The following is a 20,096-nucleotide window of genomic DNA, read 5'->3' on the forward strand; positions in this document are numbered from 1 at the left end:
CGCGCGCACGTACGGTTTCGATCGCTCGAGCACCGACAAACCGCCGAATTAAATCCGGTGACATCCTTCACTATCACGAAGTGTGTCTGACGTCGTGTGTAATTTGCCGTGTGTGCATATGACGAGAGGCGCGGTGCCGCGCATGGCTTTCCCGCCGCACCGCGTTACGCACGCGATCCGCAAACTGAGATTAATGCCATCGCCGAGATAGAGTCGTAGAATCATTGTCGTGTGTACGTGTTCTCCATATTCGCATTTCGGGGAATGCGCGGCTGGAATTCGATGCGGGTGGGAAATTTTTTCCGAAAGTGTTGTAACGCGAAGCTGCGCGATTTTATTCAACGCGATCGCTATTGCGATGATTTTATTTACCCAAGTTAACCAGTTCAATTGAAACGGTATCCGGAAATACGTACAACCAATATTATTACGTGATTTGGAATTGGGATTGGAAATTTTTATTTTAAACGTGCGTAGACCGTAGGCAATAGCAATGGTTAAAAAGAAGAGATACGTGCAAGAGCGATGTTAAAAATAATATATAAATTTTGGATTTTTTAGTAAAATAACAAATATCGCTAATAATGCTACTACCGAAACTATTATTATTTGTATATGATACAGGTATATTCACACTATTCTTGAATATGTGAAAAAAATGTTTACGCATATCAAAGGCATGTTAGGCATATGTTTGAATCAAAAATAACCTTATTATTTTATGTAAAACATCATTATTCAAGTGCAACGAATCGAGCCGTAAAATCGCAAGGCAGGTGTCCACTATTATCCGATAACGTGTGGTCTGTGCATGACGTCTGGCGATTTGAAAATGACGTTCTGCCATGCCATTCGTTGAATATGTCATGCACATACGTAACATAAATACATGGCCTCACTTCTATTTAATTAAAAAATACATGCACTAAATATTTTCAGCGTGCGAGCACAATATATTGGTAATTTTATTTTTCGAATATATCTGCATTCCTGCTTTTCTACAGTTGGAAAATTGGTATTTATTTACATGATCCTTTATTGGCTCATACTTTTATCATTTCCTACTGAACTTTCACGGTGAGAATATTCTCCTCTTTTTTGCACAACAATATTATTATTAGAAGGCATAAATTTCCTATCGTTAATTAAGTTATAGTAAACCCATTTGAAAAAAACAAACTCTATAAAAGTATAATGCATTTTTCATAGTTTCACAACCCGTAATATTTTATTATATTTTATTTAATAATCGAAAAAGTAAACAGAACTATTTTTTTTAAATTTTATTTTTCGAGTATTTTTTATTACTATATTTATAAAATAGAAAGCTTGTTTATTTCTCCCTTATTCCTGATATTAGATAAAAGTGATATAATGAAACGTGTTCAAAGCTGACTTTATGCAACATATTTTTTACTTTATTGACACAAAGTCTTCATTGTTACTATTGTGGCATGATAAGAAGAACAATGTACGAAAGCGGCGCGATCTCGAGTGTAAACAGCTTTAGAGCCGTGATTCATCGGTTTAATCCAATTACGTAACGCCTTGCCTTATCTCGAGAGACACAGGCTGGTCCTCAAGCAAATTTCATAAATTTTAATCGTCTGCCTCCGTCGAATCTCGCGGGCGCTATTTCCGTGAGAAATGAGGAATTTTTTGCGGGTCTTATCGGCCAACCCTTTCAATTTGCATTTATTAAAAAGAGAATTGGGAACTTTTTATTCCTTAATTTTATATGATTACGACAGCTTAAGACTATTGTTTGAAACTTTTGAATTATTACGTATTTTATGTACGTATTTTAATTGTTTCCTATACATTTTCAATTATTTTCATTACTTTATCATTTGTAATATCTTTGTATCAAATAAAATCAATTACGGTAATCATAAATGGAAAATATCGAAAACAAATCAAAAGATATACTTGATACAAAAGTTTTTTTACTTTATAACATTTAAAGTTTAAATGCATCAAATATGGTGTCACATTATTCAAATTGTAAGTTGAAATAAGTTCATAAATTAGAAAATTGCAAGACTTTAAAATTGTAAATTATGAAATCTTTCACATGTTGCAAAAGTATGTCTATGATTAGATAATTAAGAGTGAAAGAGCTAATAAAATAAAACTGGTCTTATTACAATTGCTGCCTATTCTTTATATTTTTGCGATATAGATGCAACGCGAAACTGTCAATTAGTACGAAGCAAGTGCCAATTACCTACGCCAAGCTGCACAAAGCGGATTTAGCATTAAATCCCTCGACGTGTCTACTCCGACTTACGCTTAAGCTATCAGCTAGATAACTTTGTCGGTTAAAATGTACGACCCAATGTATAGCGAATTACGGAAAAAAAATGTTTAAAGATAATCCCTGTCGAAATCGTACAATTAGCGACGACGTAATTTTTATCCTTTGTTAAATGGCACAATTAGTATTAAAGCTCCCAATTAAGGACTTATCGTATTACGTTTTGCATGAAATAAATATGAGAAAAATCGTAGACCGCACGTGATAGTAGAAATAAATATAGTAATCTGTAATGAACTCGGCAATTAACATTTGCATTTTTGTACGCCAAAATTGATTATCACAGAATAAAAGACTTTAAATTATCTAATAAGACGCGTAAAAGCACGCATGGATCACTTGATCGATTTAACGACTCGATGGTCCACTAGATCGTAAATGACCTGTTAAATGAAAATTAGTACCCTTAATAGAGCACAACGAACTGAAAAGTCAGTTGATGCTGCTACATTTAATAATTGAACGGACATTTTCTGCTTTATGCAATAAATTACCTGCTTTTATATCGATCCGTTAATTCTGCACCGAAATTTTCCCGATCATCGGAAAAGGGACTTTAATGCGGATAACGCGGAAAAATTAATTCACATTTGATTGAAGTTTCGTTATCTATTCCTCTGTGCTGACTCGCGCGACTAATGAATGCGCTGTGAAGTAGGTATTCATAAACGAATGCTTTAGTGCGGTGGATTTTATACGAATTGTATTTCGCTTCAGTTGCTCGTAGTCATCAGCAACTAAATCGTCAAGCTTGTCGCTTCGTCAAGCTTGTCGCTTCGTATTTCCACCTTATTTGCGTAATTTATAACGCGAGTTAGGAGTTAATCATGCTTTTGACATTCACTCGTTGATCTAAGCGGTTTGAGTAATTATTTGACCAGTCACTGAAAACTTCCTTGGCTTTTAACACTTTGAAAATCAGCGCAAATCATTATATTTACAAATATTGGATTACTTTCATAAAAATGGCATTGACACAATATTGTATTTCTGTTATTAAAATTTAACATTGTCGAGAGAGGTTGAGGTCGATATCAATTACTAATTAATTAAATCCTACGGTCATCACCGCAGGCGCGCATTCTGCATTATTATATTTTGCGCAACGAGATTTAAATTACGTTTGCTTCGCATGGTATTGTCATTGTCGTGTAATATATTTTCCACGTTTAAATTCCACGATGCTTAATGCAATAAACGGCTACTGGGTGACCCGTACTTTTTCACGATATATATTGCCTTGAATTGCTCTCTCAGCGGCATTCACACCTCCTGAATGTATAAAGACACCCCATTTATCTCCCGGCGCGTCGTTTGTCAATAATAATTGTCTAATTGCTGGTTACGGCTCATTTATTATCGGCGTGATTAACCGCCTTTACTGGCGCGCAAAGTGCGCGAGGGGATGGGCGAGGGGATGAGCGAGGGGATCAGGAGGTTATTTGTCAGGAGGTTTCCGGCTCCAAATTAACCGATGCTCGCGGATAAAGGAATTCATCCGTTTAACGAACAAACACGTCGGCTTCCCATGTACATTCAAACGCGCGAATTCTTTTTGTCACGCTTGGCCGCAGTCCAAATAGTCGGGCACCGCAAGCGGGGAATCAATAAAACTGCGAAATGTTCATTGGATTCATTAAGAGCGTACGCGCGTGTAAAGGGGTGGGAAATTTGGACGGAAGCAAAATATAACATGCCGTGAGATATAAAAATGTGGCGAATAGAGAGCAGTGCGGATAGCGAGAACGGTGTAATAAAAAAAGATAATTAATTAATTAGTTGTTCGTTCTCGCCAAAAACAAATAGCAACAGATAGCAGAACTGTTAAATTATTTTTCAATTAACTAACAGTGTTTACACGGATTACAACGGTTATCAATTATTACCTCACGTATGCAGTTATTTTAAATATTAAAACACATGGTGCAGAAGCGTTATTTTATTTTGTGTTATGTGTAAACACGTTACCACACAATTTTTCTCGTGTTTTTCTGATGACGTGTTTTTATGTAGAAGTATCAAAAAATAAAATTAAATATGTTTAGTCATGCGCTTGGATTATTGTTACATCTACCATTTACCGCATTAAAAGATTAAATGTCCAATAATTGCAATTCCAGAATCAATAAGCCAAAATTAATTTAATCAACTGGAAGGATTAATTCGTCTATTACTATATTTTTTGATAATCGGATTATAAGATCAAATATCAAGGAATGCACACTTTTCATTAATGTGATTTCTAATCCAACTATGATTGCTCTCAAATGTTAAAAAAAAAGCTATTGTCGATTACATAACAATTATTTTCATTGCTCTGCGAACGGCACATCAATATTTGAAAACAATATTGCGTTTCGTAATAGAATTCGATATCGAATAACAAAGCGTTTAATTCCTTACCATTTGAATGCGTGGGCTAGTATAATAATAAATAATAATACCTTTAAGAATATTTTCATTCGAAGTAATTAACAATTCGAAAAAAATATTTATTTTTCGATCGCGATTGAAACGTAGAACCGAATCGAAATATCAGTTACATGTTTAACAGAGATTCATCGACGTATCGTTCTATTGTTTTGCTAAACGAAGAGAAAAACTTGAAATCCGAAAGGGAATCAAAAGGGAATCGAAAAGGGGAAAAATGCACGGATACGCTTATCGTGTCTGCGCCGACAATCCCTCGCGACGTCCGTTTGAACTCTGTCAGTCGGAGATAAGATAAAAAATGTTGAGCGCTTTTTGCAGATGCATACCCGCTTGAAAGGCAACTCGATTCTTATACTCGTGTTATCACACAAAAAGAAAATTGCGATAGTTCATGCTATTGTTCATGGAATTGTCTCTGATATTTGTTTATACACTCACCCGAAAAAAAAGCGGTACACTGAAAATGTGGGAAAAATTCATCAAATTTCAACTGACGATAACTTCGTAAATAATAAAGATAGAAAGTTCTATAAAATATGGAAATAAAGCTAAAAATCTCTACTTTAAGAATCAATTTATTTCAATGTTGCAAAATAAATTTATTGAAAATGGCGGATGACAAAGCGCGAGCATGCAAAATTGAAAAATAATGGTTCGAGTTTGCGACGGTGCACGGTATAGACAAAAAATTGTAGCTTATTGGGATCAAAAGCGTACGAAAGTACAGAGTCTCCTCTTTAAAATGCTTTTTTATGCATCTCGATACGATGATTTTTCGCCGAGAGATTCGCATTTGAAGAAAAAGGCAGATTCTTACTTCTAGGCCTCTCAAAAAATCATCGTATCGAGATGCATAAAAAAGCATTTTAAAGAGGAGACTCTGTACTTTCGTACGCTTTTGATCCCAATAAGCTACAATTTTTTGTTTATACCGTGCACCGTCGCAAACTCGAACCATTATTTTTCAATTTTGCATGCTCGCGCTTTGTCATCCGCTATTTTCAATAAATTTATTTTGCAACATTGAAATAAATTGATTCTTAAAGTAGAGATTTTTAGCTTTATTTTCATATTTTATAGAACTTTCTATCTTTATTATTTACGAAGTTATCGTCAGTTGAAATTTGATGAATTTTTCCCACATTTTCAGTGTACCGCTTTTTTTTCGGGTGAGTGTATATTTCGAATGCGTTTTAATTTGCATATTAATTGCATGGCTAATTTTTCATAATGTTATCAAAATTTAAGATTAACTATGATATTAATAATTAATATGCGCGGATATAAGTATTTTTTAGACACAATTTCTTTAACATTATTTAATTTTCAACGTTAAGTAATTGTTGTAATTATAACAACGTTAATTAATCCCAAAATTTGTCATTAAAATTAGGAGCGCAGTTTGTAGAGCAATTCTCTCTACCTCTGTGCATGTATGTATGTACATGTAGATATTGTGTTATCAATGATCTCTTTCTCTCTTCCTCTCTCTCTCTCCTATTTCCGCTCACACTCACGTTGCCGCAAAACGAAATAATATCGATATCCAACAGCACCGCGGGCCACAATGCACCGGTATCACAATATTTCGCGAACCGCAGGATTTAAATATCTAATATACACTGTGGACACCTCCTCCCCCTCCCGCAAGCTGTTCACCCTATCCGTCGCCGCGATCGGTATATCCGCACTGAACTATTATCTTTTTTTCTCCCATTCTAGTACAGGTAATCGAAATTTATTTTCGTCCTATCGGACATTTTCTCGCATGCGAAAGGATGATGTTTGCGGATATATTATTATTTTGTACAACGCGATGCGATGGCGCGCGAAAAAATGGTTTCCGCCTGCATGGATATCACAAATATACGAGCAACTTATTTTGCGAGCAATCTTCGGCGATGTGGAATAACGAAAGTGACACATCGATGCACAGTAAAGAATGGAACGCTGAAATTGCTTGTAAAGCTTATTAACCCAAATTACCTTATAAATTAAAAATATATCTTTCTATTTTTCAAATGTAACAATAATGTCATATTTTATAACATTTAAGTGGAAATAAATGTTAACTCAAATTTAAATTGTTGTAAAAATAAAATTATATCGATTAGCATGTTTTTCCACTCTGGCAAATACCTAAAATTATTTAATATGTTTAATATGTTTTATGTGTTGTGCGAAAAATTATAGCAATAAAAGAATGTATGAAAATTAATGTGCGCGTTATTCATCTTTTCTAGATTCAACTCGTAACCACCATAGTTTTATCTGGATTCGTTTTCTTTTCGAATATTGAAATTTATGTATGTTTCATGTCACGTACGCATGTTATGTGTCGTGTATTATAAAATTAATGCTCAAATGCAGATATATGAATAATAGATGTAAAAGTTAAATCGACCGAAATGGACCGACAAGAAGGTATTTTAAAAATGTAATTATACAAACAGAAATTTACCGACGAACAAATTTGGTAACGACATCGTGACAGCCTTTATACACTGCCTTAAAGTGATCGATAACCGGCCTGCGATGACGTACTGAGATTGATGAGCTATTTGTTTACTATAGTGCGCTGCACTACAGACATAATTATAGGGTAATTACAGTGGAGAATAGTACATACAGTATATCTGCACGTATCTCTCGATGCATTCATTAAGTATCAATTGAAATTAATGTACAATGACTATGATAGACCGTGATAGATGCATGCTATAAATCAAATGTTAATAACGTTGACCAATAATAATATACATACATGTGCACTGATAATGTGAGAATAATTTTGTCGAAAAGATATACATATATGTATATATACATATATGTATATATATGTATGTATGTATATGTATATTTACTTTATTTATTACTCATCACATCGAAACGTAACTTATTCGTACCGGTAACATGGACTATTAATATTTGTGATATGTAATGTTTGACATTAATATATAATTTATATATGGCGAATCAATTTTTGTTAAGCTAAATATAACAATTTTCAATAGGAATATTATTATATAATTTTGGATAATTAATATGCCAAAATTGTATCCAGTGCAGTATATGTCAAAACCGAATACGAGGCTTATTTTAATTTAGGATGAGTATTTCGGAAATACATATATTAATTACAATATCAATCTATAAAACGCTCAATATTTTAAGGATAAATATAAAAATAATGATAGCCATAAGGCCAACTCTTCTTTGATGCAAAGGAATGTATTAATTATACGATCGTAAATACAAGCATTAATCGGAGCATCGTCGATGCCGCGAAATTATTTAATCATGCATACATGGAAACGATGAATCGTGATCGATGCGGAATCGTGCTCGACATACTCGGTAATCGTGCGAGGATTAACGCGATACGCGGCTTCCGCGGCATGTAAAATGAATAATTAATATATTCAAATGAATCGTACTTATATAAACTATACACCACCACTCACTTGCTGCCACTCTCTCAGCACTCTAATATGTAATTCGTATCCACCACATAGGCGAACGTATATACGCCCCCGTGCATTACCATCGATCGTGTAAACAGCGGTTTTCGCAACCGAATCTCTTGCAAAGGAAACGGATAAGGGAGGTAATCTTTTTTGTGAGTCAAAATACATCGTGCTATACGATGATAATACGAACTTTCCTTCACGAAGCTTCGGAATACACGATTTTTTTCCCGGAGGAAACAAGTGATTGCGCAGCAAGATAAGCGAAGATAATATAAGACAATATGATACACATGGGTGTTTCTTTAAATAAAGCTATTATAATCAAGCAAATCGTTCAATTAAGCATTATCATACTTTTTATTCATAGACTTATTACTTATTAAGCTTTCGACCGATTAAAAAAAAAAAAAAGATCACGGTATTAACAGATTCTACATTATAAATAATTGAAATTGGTTTTATGAATTAAATTTTGACGGTAGAAATAAATAACGAAATTTTATTTTATAATTAGTTTCACGGTGTGTTTACCAGAATTTTAATTAAAGATTTGTTTATCAAGAATAAGAAGAATGAGCTCTTGTATTAACTTTTATTTACAAAAATTGCAGCAATTTTATAAAAGTATTTAAAAAATTTTTTTAAAAAAGATAAAAATGGAATATTTTTCAGCATTTAATAAAATCGTAATTTATGATTCTACGAAAATGCAAGCAAACTATGATATCTGTATATTCTGGTAATTCTCTTATTACTTTTTTAACGCATTTAGCAAATGCTAATGCAGCCAAGGCTTGAAATTACGAGATTATGTATTTAGAGTGTCTGCGTAATTTTTTCCGTTTGCATTATTCATTTGCTCACGAAAAATTAGCTTTAAACTGATCAAAAAATTTACACATGAAGGAAAATTTAAACACTGTATATTTAATAATGTTATAATTAGTAGTTTCTTAAAACTTTTTCTTTTCTATGCATTTTTTCTCTCCATTTATTCTATTAAGATACACAAATTTTTTAAATTTAGTAAATTATAAATCTATTTCGTTGATACTAATTGTAAGTTAACATAGTAAAAGCAAAATATTATATCGTAAATTAACTTGAATTCAAGTAATATTAAGAAGAGTGATATCAGTTCATCAAGTATGTACTTATTGAGCAGTAATGTTTAAAAATTGATTCTAATAGAAGTAGAATTAGTGGATAAAATAAAAACAATAATTAAAGAAAAAATGTGTTAAAGTCAACAGTAGTATAGTTAAATAAATAATATAAATTTCTTGCATTATATTCTGATTTGTTTCTATCATTTGGAGCGCGTTTCAACTAGTCAATTTGATAAAACTCTCAAATGTTACATCTTTCTGTTACAGATCACTTTAGTAGCTCTACCGATCTGGATGCAGTTTCACAACGCAGGACAGCAAAAAAGACGCAGACAGACAGGTGCACGTGCAACAGCTGCAACAATGCAGCTTGGTGCGATGATGCAGGGGATTGTATGATCATCACTTCGATGGATGGCGATCCGCATCGCGCAATCCAATCCCGTCTCGAGATCGAACAGTGTCGTACTATACGACGCCTCGTGTCGCGAAGTTTCCGGTGCGCGTTTCCGCACGAATATGAAATTTCGAACAGCTCGAAAATCCAAAGCGTCGATATCGAAAACCGAAATCGTAGTGACAATTCCAATAGGAATTGGAATAGTGAGTAAAATGGAAGACAGCAACAATCCTCAACGATCTCGAAGAGAGATGATGGATAAAAGATTTTTAATCGAGACAAGAAATTAACTAAAGTGGGCCACTAGTGTACAGTTTGTTAATTTACTTTTGTTGAGATAAATCGTGAAAATGTCCCCGTGAAGACTTCAACATTCTTTGCTCATTGCCGTTCTGATGGTGAGAAAAATTTGTGTCGATAAGACGAAATAGATACTGTGATGGCAAAGCCAACGACGGGTTGCAGAATCCGATCCGTCAGACCTTCATCCACAGTAAGGGAATGCTTTTCTCTCGATAAAAATTTTTATTTTTATGGAAGCTACGATATAAAGCACACGTATGAGCAAAATGAGAATTTCTTGACAATATTTTTCGTGAGTGTGAAGCAAACGCAGCTGCTAATATCGCGAAAGTGTAATAATAATGATTTATTGCAAATTTAATTATTGTAAAATACAATATCAAAGTACCTTTGATAAAAGTTGTGGTAAATATTAGTGATGTAAATTTCTAAAACGTTTTTAATATTTGTGTAGTGTATATCAAATTTTAATAGGCCATTTAATTTGTAAATTTTAATTATTCTGACTTACCACAATTAATTTAAAGTACTTCAAATATTTAGACATATTTTCTTCCCTCAAAAAAATATTCACTAATATTCTTTATTACATCATTAGTTTTTATTGTAAGCGTCATGAAAAAAAGACTCGACAAAATAGGATGATGTTGAGTATTAGTAAATATTGTGACAGGGAATTCATCACAGGAAACTTGCCATTGCAGGCAGAGATTCCACACAGCGAAGCACGGATAGTAAACAATTAACAGCGAATAATTACCATTTCCTACTGATCAAAGCATATCGTCCGATTCGCTTCGAACGATCAGATTATCATGTTTTAATCACTTGTAAATTCTCGAAAACGAACAGAAAATCAGATCTATTCTAATAGGCACGAAATATTGGAATATTTTGGAAACACCAAACATAAAAATTTCTGTATTAAATTTTCATTACACACATTATGCGATTTATAGATTTTGTAGAGTATTTTTCTCCAGATGTGTATTAATCGTAGTGCATGAAATGATTGGTCTTTTACTAATTTTATGAGAAATTAAATACGTCTAATTGTAACATTTTAGTTACATTCGTCGTATTTTATTTTTATATAAAGCTAAATTTTTAGTTTTTTTAATAAAAAATTTACTTAAAAAAAAATATTTTGCATATTAATGTTTTCGTTATTTTATTATGTCGCAAATATTTGCATAAATAATTTGTTTTTTTTTTACTTTATGGTTTTTCCTGTTTTTAGTTGTACATTTTTAGACTTCAAAACAGAACACATTAATTATATAAAAATTAATTAATCTCAATATCTATTTAATCCTTTGAATAATTGTAAGATGTATGATTTGCGTGGCTATTTTACGAGAAGTGAAGAGCTTTTCATGTTGCGACGAAACTCGAGTTTCGAAAGATAGAAACATGATTATCGGTTTAGGCTGATGATTACGTATCAGCCAATCATTAAGAAGAACTCGCAAACATCGTAGAAGCGAAACGACAAAAAGACGATGCGCTATCTTTTTTTTTTTTCTTTTTTTATTCGATCTCGCGATTTTACACCGCGAAACTTCCCGGCTCAGAAGTGCTTCTATACCCAACATACAGCTGTGAATTATTTGTGCGCTACTCGTCACACTACGCTGCACCAGAGCGAAGCAAAAAAGAGCGGAAAAGAATAAGAAAAAGAACCTGGACGAGTTACACACGAAAAAGCGCAAGCGAAACTAACGAATACGCCGCACGACCGAATAAACTTGTAGAACAACCTCGTTATAACTTCTAGGCAATAAATGAAATCCAAAGGATGTTTCCGAAGAGATGTTCGGATTGATGTAACTATATAGAGTGTCCTGGGAATACATGATGACGTACGTAAAATTCAATCTCCGCAATCGACGTGTAGTACGAACTACATATGAAAAATTGTGACAAAAAAGACAAACAGATTTGATAACGCAATAAAGTGCAATATCTTAGTTTATAAATTCACTTAACATGTTTTGAGATTTAATATTGCGATATTATTAGACAATCGTGTTAATTTTGCCGTTTCGAATATACGGTTCAAATTAATTATATTTAATGCGCTGAGAAGATTCGATATACATTATTAAACGATCAACGCTTGAACAAAAGACTTCAAAAATTGATAGTACGCTACATTGCGGACCGAGTTGTACTCATCCATTATTTTGATAGTATATGTGACAACGACACCGCCAGTTTTACTGCTCGCCGTGATTGTTCTTTGTTTCTGAACCCGTAAATCAGCTAATGGAACTTAATTACGGCGACAATATATGTTGAGTTGAAAAAAAAGCGCGCAATCGACACGTGCAGTGAGTTAATGAAAACAACGCACGAGCAAGATAATTTCATGAAACACATTTTAGCACGGCTCAATGGCTATCACCACTTTGATAACTTCGGACGCATACTGCCTCGAACGTTAGCTAATCCATTTAAACTATTACAATTAATGCGCATTTGCATTTAACGTTAAATCTAAGAGTATAAATTATTTTAAAGAGAATTTTTTTACTAACAAAATTTGCTTTTAACGACTCGATTCAATACTTAAAATTTCCATCCTGAAGTTTCTTAGTAATTAAATCGTAAAGGGAAACGGAAAATTTTCATGGAAAAACTTTCATTAAAAAAATAGAAAATAAATATTTCGTCTTCTTCTAGGAGAGCGCATACATTGCGTAACAAGTACAGATTCGCATAGTACTTTCAATATTTTGAAAAGAAAAGTATTCTCGCGTGTGCAAAGCATTCAGGACACCATGTACAGAATAGAAAAGAGGATGGGTCCAATTTGAGCATAGCCGAGGAGGATGCTTCTCCTTACCGAGGAAGCACCCGTCCTCTCTTCTTTTCTTCCTGTTAGTTACCTTACGGCAATGGCGTATTTCTCTACTATTCAAAGCAGAGTATCCAATATTCGTGGTACGTATTGACGTAAGTGCCAACAAAGATTCGTTGCTTGTTTGCTAAAGGCAACCGAACACTCGACCTAGTTAACAGAAACATGCAATTTTCTGCACAAATAGTCTAGCGTGTAGCTTCTCGTATTCGCGGAATATATATTTAATTGCATATAAAATGCATTTTTCTCTCTATTTCATATCGTTTAATAAGAACGACATGTCTAAAGGCGAATTATTACAAAGATTGCTTTTCTCTTCCATTAAGAAGCGTTAATTATGCGCTATAAGTGAGATGCAAAAACAGTTGCACCTTCACGACCTGCCTTTAAGTTTCTCGATAAAGATTATGCGGATATCACGATCAAGACTGCAGATTCTACAAAACCAAGAAGCGAATAATATCGGACATTTCCCAGATTGGACCATTCTCCATGGTACTATGTTATCCACCGAAATTACATCGGATTACCAAGAAAATTGTGATGTGTGGAAACGTATCAAACGAATCACGGTGTACGTTAAGAGAAGTTTTATCTATATTCATAATATATACATGTATATTATACATAGATCCATCGATCAATCACGATAAGATATATTTTTATATGTAAATATGGCGTTCCTTCTTGTTATCTTATTAATATTTTGCCGAAGCGGTAGATAGAGAGAACTAACGAGATCAATCGGAGATTTACGGAGTGGCGAGCATTTGAGCCGCTGTAATTCGTAAATTTTCCCTCAGCGCAAAGGATTACGAGCAACGTGCAAGGAACAAAGATCCTCGATGTGGATATTCTGTATGCGATTTTTATTAGGCACGATCGGTACTTTTCCTCATCCATTATCCTCAGTGTTCCGTTGATCAATAAATTAATTAAACGTATCCATGAATAATCAAGAGAAAGTATCGTAACTATATTTCAAAGATAACTGTTCATTGATAATCTAAAAAGTTACCGCATACAGATTTTCCGTCGAATGTACTGCCACTAAAGAATATCATATCTTGACGGAACATTAAAATTACGAATTATAAAACAAACTGAAATGCAGCATTGTTTTATTTATTTTTATTATATGAACCAAACGTTAATAAAGTATAAATTTATATACTGCATATTGTGAAGAATTAATCATAAATATTTGATAAATAATTGATTGAAAATTTATAACGTTATAATAAAGAATGTAATTTAACGAGAATTACTCGTATCACATATTTTAAAAGAATATATATTCTTATGTAATTTGTTATATTTTAATCAAAAATATAACAATTTGAAAAACAATAATTATAATTCGACTCTACTATAAAGTATTACAATTTTATATTTTACAATGTTTAAAATGTTTAACAAAATTCTAAAAAAGAGTTTTTTTAAAACGTAAAAGCTTTATTTAGAATTTAATAAAACTTTTCTATATTATGATAGAATAAATTGCAAACTTTTTTTATTTTATTACATAAATTACATTATTTAAATTTTTTGTAAAAGGTTTATTAACTTACTGTAATCTGACCTGGGATCGATATCCCAAAAGCGAAGCGCTCTTAAACAAATACACCATGTAAATAACTTCATTAATCATTAATGAGTTGCTAACTCGATCTTGTCAGATTTCCTAAGCTCTAGTTATTTGATAGGATTACTTTGTACGGCATTGTAAGGATTAATCGTTTCGCAACGAGAAATCCCCGTACAAGTCAGCCGATCTTCTCTTATCTCTGACATCGTTTGGAAACCCTATATCATCCTTATCAACCACCGTTTCACACTGCCACGTTATCAGCCGAACATACCAATCGTGTCTAACACTATCGTATAGCAGCCGTATGTACATATATAGAGTAAATTTTGCGTATGGACACGAGACGTATTTGACATCTAAGCGATAGAAGAATCAAAGGATGAAGCTTAACATCTTGAGATGTCAAAAGAAATATTTATAGTGTGTTAGAGCATACAAATATCGTCGAGATGTTTGTATATTCGCTTTTTTTGGATAAAAAATCTATGGGAATGATTTTTACTGTTGCCATTTTGTAAAATGTTGCAACTAATCAAGCTGAGAAATATTTAATATCTTATGAAAAGGAATCTCAGGTTATTAAAGTTGCAAATAGATGAACATAAGATTACTAGTAAAAATTTATAAATATTTCTAAACAATGAGAACAGCTTGTTTGTTTTATTCGTCAATTTAAGATTACTATTGCGTTATTAAATACTTCAATATATTTAAGTTTAAATTTTTATTGAAATTACATCAATTCCAACAAAAATTTGACCTATTATCACAAAATTTAATATATATAAAAATGAAAAAAATTTTATAGGTCATTTTTTATCAAATATCTTTGTGATTAGTAAAGAATAAAATTTTTTAATTTAAAAATCATTACAACTAAAAAATTTTTATTCTGCATCAGAAAATTATGACAAGTTTGTTTTGTACTTAAATCGATCATATTATATTGCAATATCTACGCTTAACACATAACTTCAAAGATGGAAAAAAAAAGAAAAACTGAAAGAGGACAAAATTAGAGCTAATTTAAATAAAGTTTGCAATCATAAACAGTAAAGTAAATTTTGCAATCGATAACTAATCTCCCTGTTATCATTTCCTTCAATTTGTTCGTTTCTCTGTGATTGCAATAAAAAAACTTGGTGCATCAAATTAATGCACAAACAATATTAGTAGACATTTTGAAATTCGGAGCAATCGCACCTGCTACCTGGATCGACATATGCATTTTGTATTAAAATTATGTTGAGATCGCTCTTAAAGGTTCATTATTCTGATTATTTTATATTAATTAATATATTTTATATTAATTAATATATAGTTAAATTTTAATAATATAATGATGGTAAGCGTGCTTTCACGCTCGCTATAATCGTGTTAGTCTGATCCCGTGTTATTAATTTGATCATTTAATAATCGTGAAAATTGATTTGTCTTTTAATAATAAATCAGTAATTTATTTAAATAATTAATTTATTAAAATGATTAAATATTTGTTGGCCAAGTATCAATAAATTTATTATAAAAACTTTCAATTATAATCAAGACCCAATAATAAATCATAAAAATTATATATTATTATTGTGAAATATAATACATTGAATCAATTATTATTAAGGGAATAGAGAGAGAGAGAGAATATATACATATATATATTTTTATTTGACAAAAATTCTGTCTTATCAATTTTTTCAGTTTTTATCGCACTTTAAGTTGAGCAATATCTAACGGCAATAAGAACTGCTCTACGGAATGCTCTATCTGTAAATGGCAGCTGTCGCTACGGTATAAATATGCATGTCAGCAGCTACGCAGTTATCAAAAGTCGTTATCACAAAAAAAGAGAGAAAAAGAAAAAAATAGCGAACAGCGTAAAAGTCCTTCATAGAAATTGCTGTAGGGAACTTTCAAAGCGGAGCAGACAGCTCAATTGCGAAAATTCTCAGTTTACACAGCTCTCAAGAGCGGACTGTACGCGTGTGCGCAATCGCGCTTGTGATAAATCCTGCAGTTCCGGTAGCTACATGCCCGGTTTTTGTCCTGCATGCTCTACTTCTGTAGCATGTAAAAAATTCGACCGGCTGACGAAGTTTGGACGACGCAGTCCAACGATCGTCTGGCTCGCGCCAACGCATCGGGTCACTTTTTGGCCAGCTGCAATTGCACATTCTTTCCGCGGTTTCGTATCCGAACTGCGCCGGCCGCGTTTCCCGAATACTTTTCGTCAGGATTTTGATCGTGAAATCAAGTTTTTAACGACACGGATTCGAAACGTTAAACCGAAAAGCAATTCATTGAAACGTATTAGTAGAAACATAAAAAAACGTTGAAAATTAGAAGCAATGCAAAACAAATTACTGTTTAAGAAAATAAGAGAAATTTAAGATGAAAACATGAGGCCATTTATTAATTTCTAACCTAAACTTTATATATTCAATAAATCTTAAAAATTAAATTTAATAATTTCTAGATGAAATAGCAATATTGAATTGTTAGAGTCGTTGAGTTAAACAGAAATTAAATAAAACACACATGTCGACTCATGTTATCAAAATAATGTCACCGTTAAATTTGCGTTCTTATTATAATATATAATCGCCGAAAAATAAGACTATAATTTTCTATTACAGTTAAATAATATTTAAAGTTAATATTTAAATAGCTTAAAGTTGCTCAGACAGAGCATTCCTGAAGCTTAATAGATTCTTCTTGAATTGTCTCTGTATAATTAATATTTCTACAAAAAGAAATATATTGATAGATAAAAGGCAGATGAGTCTGCAAAATATATAATTAATACTTCGGCTCAATCTTGTTTGTCTATCGCGGTGTTGGTAGTAAAATTTGAAGTCCCTAATTATGTTGGTGCGAAATTTGACATTAGCGAAGTTTCCGTACAAGCGTCGTATCAAGCCGTCATTGCAAACGGATGCACCAGGCATATCAATGAAGTTGATCTAACACTCGCAGCGCGCAAGCCTCAAAATGCCTCGTGTAATAATAGAGATCCTGTCCGCGCCGCGCAAACTTTATGACAGAATTAAAACAAACTCGCAATGGAGATGCACCATCGAGCTTAAGATTCGTTCTCAACAACAACTACAACATGCATCTTCGTGACTTTACAACTTGATTATCCTGGTTAACGCTCGAGAGTTCGCACCCGATTCGAGCCGCGTAATGTATCTGTAATTGTGTGAATCGTGTTTCGATATAATGGCCAATTTTAACTTTCCAGTATGTGGAGATGATGTTAGACATTGCGAATTCGCTTATTTGAAAACAATCGTTTCTTTGCATGAAAGCGGTACGAATGTGTAAAAATAAATTGTGAAAATGATATTGCGATATTTCTTATCTATTTAAATGTTTTCATCTTTCGTATATAAAATTATGTTAAAATATCGTAATGTAAAAAAAATAATGAATATCATCGAATCGAAATTATTAAACTTTAACAAAATTGTTATTGTTTAAATTTGAACTCAAAACACAAAAATATCTATTTTGTTTTTGTGAATTAAATAGTAAGAAATATTTTAAATATTATTATCTCGTTGTTTATGTAACTTTAATATTTTATCACTTGTTATTAACTGAAATGTTATTGCATGGAATTATTTGTGTTGAAAATAAAGAGAAATTATTAATTACAATATGTATTAAAATTACAAATTATATTATATGTAGCTATAATGTGGTCAACCATTTGCATGGTGAACCAGAGATACGACTAGAGATGTGAAATATTGCATACAACGGAAATAATTCATGACCAACATCTGTTTAATCTTTTTCATCGTGTTTGTGTGCGGGTAATCATATGATACATCGAGTATCGATGAAGCGATAATGACCTGGCACGTTGCTCCAACCAGCCGCGTAAAGAAACGATATAAATTAACCGTAAGTTGTATAGCTGTTTATATATAAAGCCGTACTCCGATACGTTAAGAGATTTAAGTAATACGTTAAGATCCCTCGCACTTACATCACTGTAAATTACAAGTCGAGAATTAATCGACGCGCCCACGCCCAAAGGCGCGCTCACTTCAAAGCTGTATATGTAAAGCAATTGTGAGTTATTAAATAAACAGTTTGGAAGCACAAGAAATGCGCGCTTAATTAACTACTCTATCTTGATATCAAACAGACGAAAATACATTATATTGTTTAATTAAACACAGATAGCTTTTATATATCAAATAATAATTTTATAATTTTATAATTTTAATTATATTTTATATATAAAATATAATTTAGGCATTTTATATTGAAGACATTTTTCCGGAATAAAATATCCAAAAACATGATCGTTACTTTGCTGGCTGTGAATCCACGCAATGAACGTAGTTTCGTGAGATTTATTCCATCAAAATTTATTGCGCGAACAGTGAAAAAGCAGCCGTCACATTTTCGATTATTTCAAATATTTTGCATTTATTTTTAATCTTACGCGCCATCATCTTGCTACTATTCGTGCGAGGATGCTCAAAGAGGTAAGATACGAGGGAAATCGCATCACCGCATAATTAATTTTGTATCACTGCATAATTAATTTATAAATCACAATCGCGATAAGCACTGGTATTATGAGTAATTATTGATTATTAATTCGCGCTACCGCGATTAGCATTCGGATTAAATATTCAAAATTAGCCGATACCCGAATGGATATTATTTACTATTTTACATGTATGAAAAATACAGAAAACATAGAAAATTAGTTCAAATGTACAACAGAATAGCCGCGGCGAATTACGCGCAAAGTTGCACAATTTTCGATTTTCCTCTGTTGTCGTTGTCTGTTTACAACGCCACGAGTGTTGAGCGGATCGTCATTGTCATAATTATTATCACGCGTAATCGTAATTAATTTCTTGCGAGTAAGCGAATGAAAAAAAACAGCCATCAATTGACTGAGAGAAAGAGAAGAAAACCAAGAGAGCATCAAAGCAATTTTAAGGTAAGTTGGCAACTATTTGTATAAAAAAGATTTATGTACATTAAATATAATTATATTTTAGATCTTTAGAAAAGATCTAGAAAAGCTTATTTTTTAGTTTTTTTTAGGATATTTAGTTATTCGTGTACAACATTGTTTAAATTGTAGCATTTTGCGCAATCATAGACTGAAACATGTAACAAAGTGCTAATTATATGCTCGCAAATTTTATTAGAAATCACGACAAATTAAAATTCGTTTCGTATACATTGAAATAATCGTTTCAAGTAACACTTTTTTTATAAAAGAAGCGATATGTTTCGTATCAAGGATATTCGACATTGCTATTGTACTTTCGATGTACATGGAACATAGAGAGAGAAAGAGAGAGAGAGAGAGAGAGAGGAAAAGAGAGAAAAAGAGAATTTAGGCGGTGTGATATAAAATTCTGCGCAAAATTCAATACGCTCGAAAGAACGTATGCATGAGATATCCACGATTACGTAAATGCGCGTCGGTCTTCGAAGAGGACACATATTTCACTGTGGCATAACTAGAGTACATACATATATTTAATCTTTTCAAATTCACATTTCTCTCACTGTTGTAGCGAAATCATTTTAAAATTGCATTAGTCATGTTTCTGCATCAGCTAGTAATAG

The 20,096-nt window shown here is 32.5% G+C and overlaps 1 protein-coding gene across 1 annotated transcript in view; it reads left to right on the forward strand.

The window, feature by feature from the left end:
- The window catches only part of LOC105678148 (uncharacterized), a 221,996-nt gene extending 203,393 nt beyond the window's left edge, over positions 1 to 18,603 (forward strand). Inside the window, exon 11 of the mRNA XM_067356375.1 lies at positions 9,597 to 18,603. The gene's annotated coding sequence lies outside the window, so the exon portion shown is untranslated. The remainder of the gene's footprint in view (positions 1 to 9,596) is intronic.
- Positions 18,604 to 20,096: the final 1,493 nt, after the last annotated feature.

Source organism: Linepithema humile, chromosome 5 (genome assembly GCF_040581485.1).
Source record: "Linepithema humile isolate Giens D197 chromosome 5, Lhum_UNIL_v1.0, whole genome shotgun sequence".
NCBI classification, from domain to species: Eukaryota; Metazoa; Arthropoda; class Insecta; order Hymenoptera; family Formicidae; genus Linepithema; species Linepithema humile.